Below are 14,078 nucleotides of genomic sequence, written 5' to 3'. Positions count from 1 at the left end.
TGGTCGTGTCCAAATTCATGGGCTGCATCCTCCTGAGGACCCGGCCTACGTAGACCGCGAAGGCCGGGTCCTCAGGAGGTCGGGTAGGCCGGAAGTAAACGGCCGTGAAATTGGACCGTCTAGCCTTCTGATTAGCGTCACCGCTGTCTCGGTGGAGTTTAATAAACTCAGCCGTCTGCTCCTTGCTATCTAAAATATAACAGGACACTCGCGTAAATTCTCGACTGCCTCATACTTCTGTTTAATCAGTTTTCTGTTTGATGTTTAGTCAGCTGTGTGAAAACCAAGGAGGAACCCACCCGGGAGATTAATAAAGTTTTATTTTATCTAATCTAATCTAATAACTTTAATCTCAGCCAAACCGATTTACTCACGAACAAACAAAACACTGAAAAAAGCCCAACAATAACATTTTTAGGTTGTCTAAGTGACTTATATATATTACGTTTAACCCGAGCAGCGAAAGTCCGCGGTGATCTGAAAATGATGTGCCGGGAGTTGTCCCCGTTCTCGGCCGCATCAGTAACCCTCGAGCTCCCGGCTAGCTATCGAGCTGGTGGGTAGCAGACGTCTCCGAAAACGTCGAAGCATTTTTGCAAATATGCGATATCTTGATCAACCGAGCAGATATTTGATGTTTACACAGCTACCTTCTCGCCTGAAAATATGTTAAAAGTTTATTTTGTGACCCAGAAAGATTAGTATGAGTGATTTTAAAACTTAGTAGCGGCCGCCATTGTTGGAAACTGGAGTTTGGCTGGGCCGCGCTATGAATTCTGGGATATGGTAGGCCACGAAGGACACACCCGACCCATCCTTCAAATTCGGGGAAAATGAGGACGCATTTGTCAGCTGCATTCGGAGGAGTCTACGCATGTTTTGGACAGCCTTCGGCGCGTCGCTGTGACGTAATCTGTCTACAAATGCGGCCTCAGGAGGATGCAGCCCATGAATTTGGACACGACCACTAAGTTCTGATAATAAGACCCCCAGAGAAGAAATCAAAAATAAAGTCTCCAGATTTTATTTTCCTGCTGTTTGAAATTGGCTTTAATGTCAAATGTTTCTTCATAGACTTATGCACGATTTTATTTATCGACATTTGTTTGTAGAACTAAATAATTAATCAAGCAGAAATAGGATCTAAAAACTTATCGGAGCCTGTAATATAGTGATATAGTACACAGCTCGCTGTTTAGATCCTCCAGGCTGGTGCGATCTGTTTGGGTTTCGGAACTGGCACCAATTTTTGCATATTTTGATAATGCTAACTCTTTTTTTCTCTGAAATTATCCATTCCCGTGTCTTCTCATGAATTTGTGAGCTGTGTTTTGTGATTTTCTTTTCTTTGTAGATATGTGCCCCTCCCCCACAATTTGTTTTCCTCAAAAATTAGTGTGTGGCATTGCGTCCTAATTAGGTATTTTAATTCATATACATTTTTTTCTGACATTTTTACTTGTTGTCTTATTGTTGTATGACGTTTAGTATGCTGGAGCACAGTTAGCTTGCTGTAAAGGCACATCAGCTTTGGCATGTAGGTGCATGTCTCAGTGTTAGGGACAAACAGTTCAAACAACTTAAAAAGCAGCTTTAAAGGACAGTGTTGAAAATCTCTGTGGTAGATGTCTATAGATTGCAGTCAGAATTCTGTTTTCTCACCTCTCTCCATTTAATTGTACAGTCCTAGCTACAGTGGCCGCTGTAGGACAAAAAAATATAACTTTTTCTTATGAAAATTACATGTCAGTAGGTGAAGTGTGTTATTTGTCACAAAACCATTTCACAATGGCTGTTATTAAAACTAGCTGTAGCATTATGGCTGTGCTTTAGACAACTAAGACAGATCAAAACATTACATTACCTGCTGAGCCAAAAGCCATCAGCATTGGTGTGGCTTTAAAAATCCTTCTCGTTCTGCAGTTCAATCCATCAAAAGGTTAATATTCTAATATTTGCTCTCATTTTATCCCAGTGCCGACTGCCTTGTCTCTTTCCTTCACATTTTTACTTTTTGGTGAAGTGGACATCTCAGAAGATAAAACATAGGAAGATCCTTCATATCATGAGTCTGAAGGTGTAGAAATGAATCAAAGTCTGCCCCCACAGCACGTGAACACATAAGAGTTCTCCTCCTCCTGCAGTGTTTTATATAAGTGACTGGTTTCTAGTGACATATATAAAATGGAATCAGGCAGAACCGTGATTTCCATGTTGGCCAGAAACATGGCAGCTTTTTCAAACCAGCACCTAAAATTGTGTATTTTTAAAGGATTTTAAGGCAATTACAGCAGTTAAATGATAATCAGCACATCTTTAAATGGTAAATGGCCTGTATTTATATAGTGCTTTTCTAGTCCCTAAGGACCCCAAAGCGCTTTACATATCCACCCATTCACACACACATTGGTGATGGCAAGCTACATTGTAGCCACAGCCACCCTGGGGCACACTGACAGAGTCGAGGCTGCCGGACACTGGCGCCACCAGGCCCTCTGACCACCACCAGTAGGCAACAGGTGAAGTGTCTTGCCCAAGGACACAACGACCGACACTGTCCAAGCCAGGGCTCGAACCGGCAACCTTCCGATTACAAGGCGAACTCCCAACTCTTGAGCCACAATCGCCCCAAATAGTGTTTTTTATGAGAACAATATTCTTTTTCTTCTATTAAAGAACTTCAAAAAGCAACTGACTGTAACCTTTAAGCTAACAAGCGAAGGAAATTGTTTTCTGTTTGTAGTGTTGATAAAGAGCAAAGGCTGCACTTTAATGCCTGTATTTATATTTTTTTGTGGGTTTTTCAACACAGTGTGAGGCTGTCTAAGACTAGTGTGTGTGTATAAGTGGATAAGAAAACCACAGGAAGGTGCTGTCATCGGTACGGAGCTGGACTAAGAGTAAAGACTGAATGCAGCATGAGCCGCAGTTTATCAGAAAATAAATCATCCCAACAAGCAGTGGTAACGATGTCTCCTAAACACTGAAGGATGAAGAAGGACAAGATTTGCATAATATGTGTGCACTCAGGGTATTGATTTTTTTTTAAAAATAAAGAGTGCATGTAAACAGAAGTGCTTTAATCCTATTAGTAACATACAACAGGCATATAAACACTATATGTGCAACAGGTAGGAAAGCATAATAAAATTTGATAAGAAAAGTACTCAGCTCTTTTTAGATTATTTCAGTTTTTCAGATATCACCCCTTATGCTGAAAAATACAAAATGTACAAAAACAGAAGTTCATACATTTTATAACCAGACAATCTTTAGTAGTATTCTGTATATCCATGGATCAGTCCTAATGTTTAGCAAATTCTCATGAACAGAGTGTAAAACATGAACACACAGCCACCCATATCCCTGCAATATGTTAAATGATGTTCTTTGTCCTACTTTTTATACATGCCTGTTGATATTCATAACATGAAATGAATTTGCAATTAACCCTTTATTGACTGGCCCTTCAAATTTACCGGTAAAATGGGCCCGCCGGTGGGCCCATGGTCAATAAAGGGTTAATATCATAACTTCTCACTACTGTTGAGCACATAAAGCAGCAACTGCCTGTGTAAACAAGAAAAGTATTGCTTTTTTATGTATCGTTGGCTCTTGTGAAGACCAACAATGTTGCTACAATCAAAAAAATGAAATTGTGTGGTTGTTACATTTACAAGAGTCTAACTGGATGAAGAGGATGGGTGCTTGACAACTATGTGAAAGTTGTTATAAATCTGTTGAACTTTTCTGCTAACCAGACTTTAATGAACACTGCAAAAAATAACTCTTTAAAAAAACTTGAAATAATCATGGAAGGTATTTTCCACTATATTAAATGGCTTTCTATTAGTATTAAGTACTTCTGTTGGACTAATGTAATTGGGTTGGATCAACTCTATTAATTTAAGTCAGACTCATCTGCAGCAAATAAGGCGATTCATTATTAATTAATTAAGTTGGTCCAACTCAAGTACATTAAGTTGAAATAACAGAATTCTGTAATGCTAAAATAAAGCAATTTAAACATGTGGAAATCCTTTCTGTGATTTTTTTTTTAAATTTTATTCAAATAGTTATTTTTTGGAGTGTACTGTTCCTTGGAGTGTTCATCTTTCAAAGATCATGAGACGAATGGAAAAACAACATATTTGTTCATGTATCCAGTATAAGACAAGACAAAAGTACTAGTACATTCTAATTTGGGTGTGAAATACTGCACCACGGAACATTTAGTGATTTTTCTAGCCTTCATTGTGTTCAATACAAAACAACTGCACAACACCAACTGTCTGCCATCTATAGGGCTTTGGAGTTGACGTCACGCCGCAATGCATTGTGGGAGCGCAGCACCATTTTCGGGGTCTACTAATTAAGACAAACATACTGTGTTGGAACGACGATTACAAGATGCTTAAAAGCAGCTCAAAAGAGAATGGACTGTATAGATGTCACGGGGTGGAAAGGGACAAGTCATCTAAGTTTTTCTACTATGCATGTTTTGCTGCGTTTTACCTTTTTAATATTTTAATATTGTACACTGGTTTATTTTAATGAGTTTTACTGCATGTTTTAATGGTATTTATTTGGTGACTTGTCCTGGAAAGACTCCGCCCCTACCTGATAATAAACTGATCACACCTGCGAGAGATCCCAGAGAGGCCAATAAGAGGGCCTGACAGACCACAGGAAGAGTCGACCGAGAGGCTTGAGAGACGGCCAGGAGTAAGTGGTGCCAGGCGGCGACGCCTGCGAGCCGAAGGGGCTGGTGGAGCTGGGCGTTTGACAGGAGGTGACCAGCGACTGGGGACGCGCCACCACCAGCGACTAGGGACGTGGAGTGAACAGGCGGACGGCAGTAGCAACGAGAGCCCAGCTTGTGCACTGCGGGAGAGCAGAGGCGGCGAGACAGCTGGTGCCGATTTGCAGTTTTAAAGAAGCGGCGGGCGGAGTTGAGAGCTCTGCCCACCCGGGGTAAGTCTTCAACTTATCCCCTTTTATTGAATGAAAACTGCCGAAAAGAATAGTGACTGCCGCTCCCTCCCTTTCTTTAGCGTACCAGGACGCGGAATGCGGGGAGGAAGGCGAGGATTCCGCTGGGTTCCCCTTTTACATCACTTCGCTGGACTTTTTTTAGTTCTTTGTGACTTTTATATCGTGGCGGATCCCACTGGACTTTTAATGTTGTGTTTTATTGATTTTTATTGTGTTATCCCTTGGCCAAGGTTATTTTAATTCATTTTACATTTTTAACTATTTAAATATAATAAATTATATTTTTAATCTTACAGTTTAAATTGTGTGCTTTCCCTTGGCGGCTCCACTGCTCAATCCGTTTGGAGGAAGGTTTCCTTCCTTCGCACAAAACCACTGTGGAAGTAGAATCAGCCTTCCGCCCTCCGTTACATAGAGACCGATTTTGTTCAGAGGCGAAGTAGCGGTACTTGCAGAAAATAGCGTGCATTGGAAATGTGGACCCGTATGAAATAAGGCCGTGGAGTAGAAACCCTGAAGACCAACCGCTATTGACGTAGCCTGACATATTTTCGTACCTTGTCTGTGGAGTCAGCGCATACAAGTCGTCATTCAAACAAAGGTAAGTCAGCTCGAGTACTGCGTGTGAAATGCGTTTGATTTCCCTGCAAACATTCAGATTAGTGCAGCATAAATTCATTCATGAGGGGAAATTACAGTGAGAACATGTGGAGGCTGTTAGGTGTATAACATAGTGAGTTCAGTGCATTGATGAGACAGTCCTAAAGGATTTAGTTATTCTTTGTGGTTAAAGAAATTGCAATGATTTATTAATGTTTATTTTAAATAATCCTAATTATACATCTTGCTTCCATGTTTGTATCCTGTGTCACTAAAAATACATTTTATTTTAGTTTTATATATTGATTAATGACCTGCAGAATCTCCTGATCATACTAAGTGATTCATAATTTGTCACTTTATACTTTCTCAATCTCTAAAGTGATTACATCCTTGCATTACATCCTTTAGGTTCATTTTCTGCAGGCAGGTTTCTGACAGAACAGGCAGATTTAGAATATAACATGCAGCGTTCTATAGATGGACACATAAAGAAATGAAAAAAGACATGTATGTGCTAACTTTCTAAACACTTTGTTACATTTATGATAAAGTAGATAAAACACATTTACGTCGGCCTTGGCTCATAGTTCTTGTCTTTAAATGAACTTTGTCTGTGTGTGTTTCAGGTACTGCACTCTCAAAGACTGAATGAACCAGCATTGCAGCCATGGGTCACTGTGAGCATCACAGGGAAGGTTGAAGCAGCCCACTGCACCTGCATGGCCGGAGTCCCAGAGACCTGTGTCGCTTCTCTTCTGTTTAAAGTAGACGCAACAGTGTTGATCTGTGGCACAAGGACTGTTACAGATGAACCTGCATACTGGGTTTTGCTGGGTAATGTGACCAAGATACAGCCAGAGGTTGGCCATAAGATAGATTTCTCCTCTTCAGCTGCGCCAAAAAAAAGGCTCTTGATCAAAACATAAGCAGACCATCTGTAGTGACAGGTAAAAGGAGCCGTCCTCAAAAAAGAAAAATCCCACCTGCTACTGTGGAGGAGTTGTCACTGCTATAATGCCATGATGTTTTATCTAGGGGTCTAGATTTATGCCTGTAGTGCACTGCCGTGTAAATAATTTGCATTTACTGAATATGTACTGACTGAGTCCCACTGTTCAAAAGTTGAATAAAGAAACAAACTAATTTTTGCCTTTTTTTTCTTTTTTTTTTATTAAAACCACCTTATAGAACATCACATCAGGTACAATGTAGAATCCATCATTTATAGTTTACAAATGACAAAATGTTCACACAAAATCATGACAGTGTTTACATGATATCACCCACTACTAACATTACTTTATTTACTGTATCTTTTGAAAAAAATACCGCTATTTTAACAGCACAATACTTAAGAATATTTAACAGGAGCAGGTTTCATTTTCCCTGGTTTTATTATCACACTGTTCACCAAACGCAGTAAACCTTCACCATCTTATCCAGGAGGGTCACCTCTTCACCCTCACATGGAAGAAGTAATCTGATTGGCATGGTGGTATGTTTGAAGCAGGTCCCTTGTGTAGCGCTGGAACCCAGTCACGATGTTTCATCCTTCTCATAGGCTGGTTTGCTGCAATAATGCCAAATAATTAGCAACTCTATAAATAGAAGGTAGTTCTGCAAAATCACTCAGTAGCATGTTTGTTCTAATTTGCTATGAGCTCAGAGCGCATCGAAAATAAAACTAATAGGCTATAAAGAGTGATATGAACATATTTAGAACTTACCGGAATGAAAATGTCTGGAGCACCAACAGATATTTGGAGATGGAAGAGAACTGATATCAGCTCGTCTCACAGCTGCTATCCAGGCTAAACGCCTTCGTTTGGTAACATCGATACACGAGCTGCCTCATGTTGCTTCCAGGTTGGGAAAGAATGAAAAGACAAACCCTTTTCAAGCTTATTCTCTTGCCGGTCGTGCGATCGAACATTGCAGCCGACCACACAGCAAGAACGAACCATGGCTATGCTTTCACTCCTTTTTCACTTAGACCCCCAAAATGGCGGATCGGGCCAAAATCCTTTCCACGCCCACCCCCGTGACATCACGCTCCAAAGCCCTATAGTCCAGTTCTGAGATCCCTTCCCAGATGCCTTAACGCCCACTCACATCCTGGGCCATCTGACCTCAGGAAATCACATGATAGGGTGGGGCCAGGTTTCACAATGAGCTCACCCGAAACCCTGGCTGATTGGGACCCACACCCGCTTTCACACCTTGGCTCAGGTGATTAGAGGAACATAAGGGGGTCCTTTTGTCCGTCTTTGGGGGGGATACCCCCCGGGCTTAAATCTGGGACTCTCCACCATTTGACCCTAGAACTGAAGAAGCTTCTCAGATGAGAGGTGAAACGTCTTCAAGCAATTTAAAGAAATCCAGATGCTTTTCTTTGCAAGCACCTTAGCATACGATGACCTGTGACTGAGAACCATCACAGACAACTGCATGAATATTATTGTTTAGTCAGATTGTGTTAGATTCAATGCTAGAAAATAAATTACTCAAAGTTTTTTGCAGTTTTTTTCAGTGACGTTCTGCTGGATTGTATAATAGCATACCTTTTATCTTAACAACATATACAATGTAATTGTTCTGTATCACTAAAATATTATTCCCAGTACGTTGTTAGTTATGTGTTTTTAGCGCCCTCTGTGGTCGTTTCAAGTAATGCACCGTAGAAATGGTTTGTTTTGAAACAACTTTATTGAACAGGAAGTCAGCTCAAGGAAAGGAAGCGAGCGAAAGAAAGAGAGACATATCGGCACACGGCTTATGGTGTCCTGTCGGAAAATTTACTGTCTACATCTTTGGTTTACGGTTGTATCGCCGGTATGTACTTAAAGTTAAATTACAACTTGTTTTTGTACATTATGTTGCCGCTAGCGCAGTATTTGACCGTAAAGCTAATCTCGGTGCTAAGCTAGCTATCCGCGATGTCGGAGGTCATCTGAGATAGCCTCAGTAGTTGTTTAAAAGTTTATATAATTAGACGTATGCTGTGTATTAGTATTGCGGTGTATAAATGTATGTTATGCTACGCTTATGTATGTCTTGACTGTATTTTTTGTCTTGTTTCTAGTTTTACCCTTTTGAATGTCAGTAAACCTGTTGACAACGCCCATCGGTCTTCAGAGTGGTGATATGAGAAAGGTGTTCACGCCCTTGCATCAGACATGCACCCGTAACGGCACAGTAAAACGGCGTCATCCGCACGAACAAAGATAACGCAGTCATCGCACACTAGAGTGAAGCTGACCACTACTACGCCTGGGAGCAACACGGCATACAGCAGTGAGCCAGCAGTCGTCTAATCAACTCCAACATGTCCAGCAAGGTGTCATCCCTCAAGACCCGGTCCGAAGCTTCGTGTGCCTCCTCTACAGGTTCTGCAGCAGCCAAAGCCAGAGCAAAAGCTGAGGCAGCCAAGGCACGGCTCAGCTTCGCAGCTAAAGAAATGGATTTGAAGGTAGAAAAAGCACAAATAGAAGTAGCAAAAGCTAAAGTCGAGGCATCCATCGAATATTTACAGCATGAAAAAGATGTAGCTTCAGCCATTGCTGAAGCAGAGTCATTAGAAGCAGCTGCTGCCACACAGACAGAAACGCGCAGCAACATCTGTCCCTCAGTAACAGCAGAATGAACTAAACAGTATGTCATTGGCCAATCTACATTTGTGAGAAAAGAAAATGATGCTGCTCTTCAACAATCACAAAATGAAAATGTAACACAAAGTAAATCAGAGCTCACCTGTGATCAGCCACCAAGCCCTAAAAAGGAAAATGACCCACAAAAAATTCCAATTGGTCTAACAGATGATCCTGACTGTTGCCAAAAAACTCCAGTCATTTCCCCATCTCCCCATGCTAATAAAAATTACAGTACCAATTGGTCAAATCAGGTGTCAGCATCTAGCTTCCATGATGCTAGGCCTTTATACAAAGAGCCTAGAGAATCAAATGTGAGTGACTTCATCAGATACTTTGCTCGTCGTGAAATAGTGGCAACAGGGCTGCTCCAGTTTAATGACAAGCCCCAAAACTTCAGAGCTTGGAAACGCTCATTTGAAAATGCTATAAGCGGGTTAGATCTAACGGCAAGTGAAGAAATGGACTTGATGTTAAAATGGCTTGGCAAGGAATCGGCTGAACATGCAGAACAACTCAGAGCCATACACATCAACAACCCAGTCAATGGCCTCAACATGATATGGGACAGACTTGAACAATGTTATGGCTCAGCTGAAGTGATCGAGGATGCACTGTTTAAAAGAATTGATGCATTCCCAAAAATCTCATCCAAAGACTTTGCAAAACTGAGAAAATTTAGTGACCTGCTCATGGAAGTGCAGTGCGCTAAAGCTGAAGGAGACCTCCCTGGTCTCGCGTTCCTAGATACAGCAAGAGGAGTAAATCCAATCATCCAAAAACTTCCCTTCTACCTGCAAGAAAGGTGGATTACGGTAGGAGCCAACTACAAACGCACAAAATGTGTCTCCTTCCCACCATTTAGTGTTCTAGTAGACTTTGTTGCACAAGAAGCTGATGCTAGAAACGACCCCAGCTTTAACCTCACACCATCACCTGATGCACCCAGACCAGACAAACTATCTTGGAGGGCAAACAGACAAAAAGAGATTTCTGTGCACAAAACTGATGTCATCTCTCGCACTAGTTCAGACACACAGAGGTTCCCAAACAAAACTGTACATGGTGAAAAGATTTATCCAATTCACAAGAAAGCCCATCCTCTCGCAGTGTGCAGAGCATTTCGCATGAAAACACTGTTAGATAGGAAAATGTTCTTAAAAGAAAATGACTTTTGCTTCAGGTGCTGTGCTTCATCTTCACACATAGCAAAGAACTGTAAAGCCAAGGTACAGTGTTCCGAGTGCAACGATGAGAAGCACTGCACGGCTCTCCACCCAGGACCAGCTTCCTGGCTAAAAGAAACCGAACCAGCAGCAGAGCATGGCGGGGAGCCTGACACCACTGAATCAGAGGAGATCACTTCTAAATGCACTCAGGTTTGTGGTGTGAATGAAGCAGGCACTTCATGTTCTAAAATCTGTCTCGTGAATGTCTACCCAGCAGGCCACCCACATCAAGCAGTAAGGCTTTATGCCATCCATGATGAACAAAGTAACAGATCACTAGTACGTCCGGAGTTCTTCGAGTTGTTTAATGACTGCGGCCCTAGTTCCCCTTACTCGCTTAAGACATGTGCAGGTACCAAAGAGACAATGGGTAGAAGAGCTACAGGTTATGTAGTGGCAGCTTTAGATGGTTCAGTCCACATCTCACTGCCTAGCCTAATTGAGTGCAAAAATATCCCAAATGACAGAGACGAGATCCCCACACCCAGTGCAGCTAGACACCACAGCCATCTAAAGTCAGTGGCTCACCTCATTCCTGCCTTGGACTCTAACGCCCCCATACTAATGCTTCTTGGACGGGATGTCATTAGAGCTCACAAAGTCCGCAAACAGATAAGTGGCCCTAACAACGCACCCTATGCTCAAAAATTGGACCTAGGATGGGTCATAGTAGGAAACGTGTGTTTAGGTGACGTCCACAGAACTCCTGCAGTAAGGACTCTGTTCACAAATGCAACTGAAAGGGGACGTCCCACACCATTCGAGCCATGTCCTAATGTTTTCAACATAAAAGAGAAACATTGTGGGATACAAGTTCCACTCAACTTCAGCTCCCAGCTGGCAGACAGTGCTTGTGAACCTGATCATTTAGGATGTAATGTGTTCAAACAAACCAGAAATGACAACTACATCTCACCTTCCATCCAGGACAATGCCTTCTTAAAAATAATGGAGGAAGGACTAACAAAAGACACAGATAACAGTTGGACAGCTCCTTTACCATTTAAAAATCCACGCCGAAAGCTCCCTAACAACAGACCACAGGCCCTGAATCGCCTAATGTCTCTTCTTCGCACCTTTGAAAAGAAGAAAGAGATGAAGGAACATTTCATCACCTTCATGGACAAAATATTCCAAAACAAACATGCAGAGATCGCCCCTACACTAAAAGAGGATGAGGAATGTTGGTATCTGCCATTATTCGGTGTCTACCATCCCCGTAAACCCACGCAGATCAGGGTCGTCTTCGACAGCAGCGCCAAGTATGAAGGCGTATCCCTGAATGACGTTCTGTTAACAGGACCAGATTTTAATAACTCATTGCTTGGGGTCCTAATACGCTTCAGAAAAGAAGCCGTTGCCTTCACAGCAGACATCGAACAGATGTTTTACTGTTTCAACGTGCGAGAGCAAGACAGGAACTACTTACGCTTCTTGTGGTTCCGTGACAACGACATTTCCAAAGAAGTTGTGGAGTACAGAATGACGGTCCACGTCTTTGGGAACAGCCCATCGCCAGCAGTAGCCATATATGGCCTGCACCAGTCTGTCCAACGCGTCGAACCGGACTGCGATGCAGATGTGAAGCAGTTTGTCATGCGTGACTTCTACGTTGATGACGGACTCAAATCTCTACCTCCATCCATTCGCTACCGCTTTTCCTTTTCAGGGTCGCAGGGGGCGCTGGAGCCAATCCCAGCTGTCGTAGGGCGAGAGGCGGGGTACACCCTGGACAGGTCGCCAGTCTGTCACAGGGCTAACACACAAGGACAGACAACCATTCATACTCACATTCACACCTAGTGACAATTTGGATTTTCCAATTAACCTATCCCCACAAACTGCATGTCTTTGGACGGTGGGAGGAAGCCGGAGTACCCGGAGGGAACCCACGCAAACACGGGGAGAACATGCAAACTCCACACAGAAAGACCCCGGCCTGATGGTGGAATTGAACTCAGGACCTTCTTGCTGTGCGGCAACAGTGCTAACCACCATGCCCAAATCTCTACCTACTGTTGAAAAAGCCATATCTCTACTCCAAAGAACCCGAGACGCACTTGCAAACTCAAACTTAAGACTGCATAAAATAGCAGCAAACAGGAAGGAAGTACTAGAGGCATTCCCGACTCAAGATCATGCCAAAAATCTAAAAAACCTGGACTTCGAAAGTGATTCGGTGCCCATGCAGCGTAGCCTAGGTCTCCTCTGGGACCTAAGTAAAGACCGCTTCACCTTTGAAGTATCTGATGAGTCAAAACCCTTTACCAGACGAGGTGTTCTATCAACAATAAACAGTCTCTATGATCCGCTGGGTTTTGTAGCACCAGTCACCATACAGGGGAAGTCGATTCTATGCGAACTTACAGCTGAAAATGGGGACTGGGATGCTCCACTCCCTCCCGAAATGGAAGAGTCTTGGACACAGTGGAAAGACTCACTCAAAGACTTGCCTAACATGACCATTCCCAGAGCATACACAGACATTTCCCCTTCAACAGCCGTGAAAAAAGAGTTGTGTGTTTTTTCAGACGCATCTACCAAAGCCATAGCTGCAGTGGCCTATTTAAAAGTGACAGATGCAGAAGGACACAGTCAAGTAGGCTTTGTAATGGGTAAGGCTAAGCTAGCACCACGCCCAGATCAGACTATTCCAAGATTAGAGCTTAGTGCTGCCATTTTAGCGGTTGAGCTCGCAGATCTTATCTCAGATGAACTTGACTGTAAACTAGATCACACTACTTTCTACACAGACAGTAAAGTAGTCCTAGGTTACATCTACAACGAGTCTAGAAGATTTTATGTCTATGTCAGTAATCGTGTGACTAGAATCCGCAGATCTTCTCAGCCATGCCAGTGGCACTATGTAGCTAGCAGTCAGAACCCTGCAGATCACGCCACTCGTTCTGTTCCTGCATTCCAGCTGCCGCTTAGTAACTGGCTCACCGGCCCTGACCTTTTACATCAGATTCAGAATTCTCCAAATGACTCCTATGACCTTGTAGAACCCAACATGGACGCAGATGTAAGACCTCAGGTAACCGCACTCAAAACAACAGCCTCAACTAAAGAACTGGGCTCAGACAGATTCACCAAGTTTTCTACCTGGAAATCCCTCACGTGCTCTTTCTAGACTAATACATGTAATCCACAACTTCAAATCACCACCAGGCAAAGCCAATCACTGTAATGGCTGGCATTACTGTGAAACGGGACTTACTGTGGATGAGTTAAAGCAAGCTCAGAACCTTGTCATTCGAGCAGTACAGCAGGACGTGTATGCTGAAGAAATCAAGTGTGTGCAAAAACATGGAAAACTACCCAAAACCAGTCATCTCAAAACCTTAGACCCCTATCTGGACAAAGAAGGACTCCTTAGAGTAGGTGGTCGCATCAGAGACTCAAACATTAGCCAAGGTGAGAAAAACCCTCTCATAGTTCCTGGCCACCACCATGTTGCAGCGCTTCTCATAAAGCACTACCACGAGCAGACCCAGCATCAAGGTCGCCTTTTCACAGAAGGAGCCGTTCGCTCCGCAGGATGGTGGATAGTGGGCGGTAAAAGAAAAGTGAGCACAATCATCTATCATTGTGTTACCTGCAA

The 14,078-nt window shown here is 42.8% G+C and overlaps 2 long non-coding RNA genes across 2 annotated transcripts in view; both read left to right on the top strand.

The window, feature by feature from the left end:
- LOC145432427 (uncharacterized) overlaps positions 1-14,078 on the top strand; it is a 432,207-nt gene that overhangs the window by 162,895 nt on the left and 255,234 nt on the right. The window lies entirely within an intron of this gene.
- Positions 8,190-8,722, top strand: LOC145432429 (uncharacterized). Its single transcript, XR_013912724.1, has 2 exons — positions 8,190-8,430; positions 8,681-8,722. It is a non-coding gene; the product is annotated as an uncharacterized LOC145432429 (long non-coding RNA).

Source organism: Astatotilapia calliptera, chromosome 2 (genome assembly GCF_964374335.1).
Source record: "Astatotilapia calliptera chromosome 2, fAstCal68.1, whole genome shotgun sequence".
NCBI classification, from domain to species: domain Eukaryota; kingdom Metazoa; phylum Chordata; class Actinopteri; order Cichliformes; family Cichlidae; genus Astatotilapia; species Astatotilapia calliptera.
The sequence above is the reverse complement of the archived record's forward strand: the minus strand, read 5'-3'. Positions and strand labels throughout refer to the sequence as shown.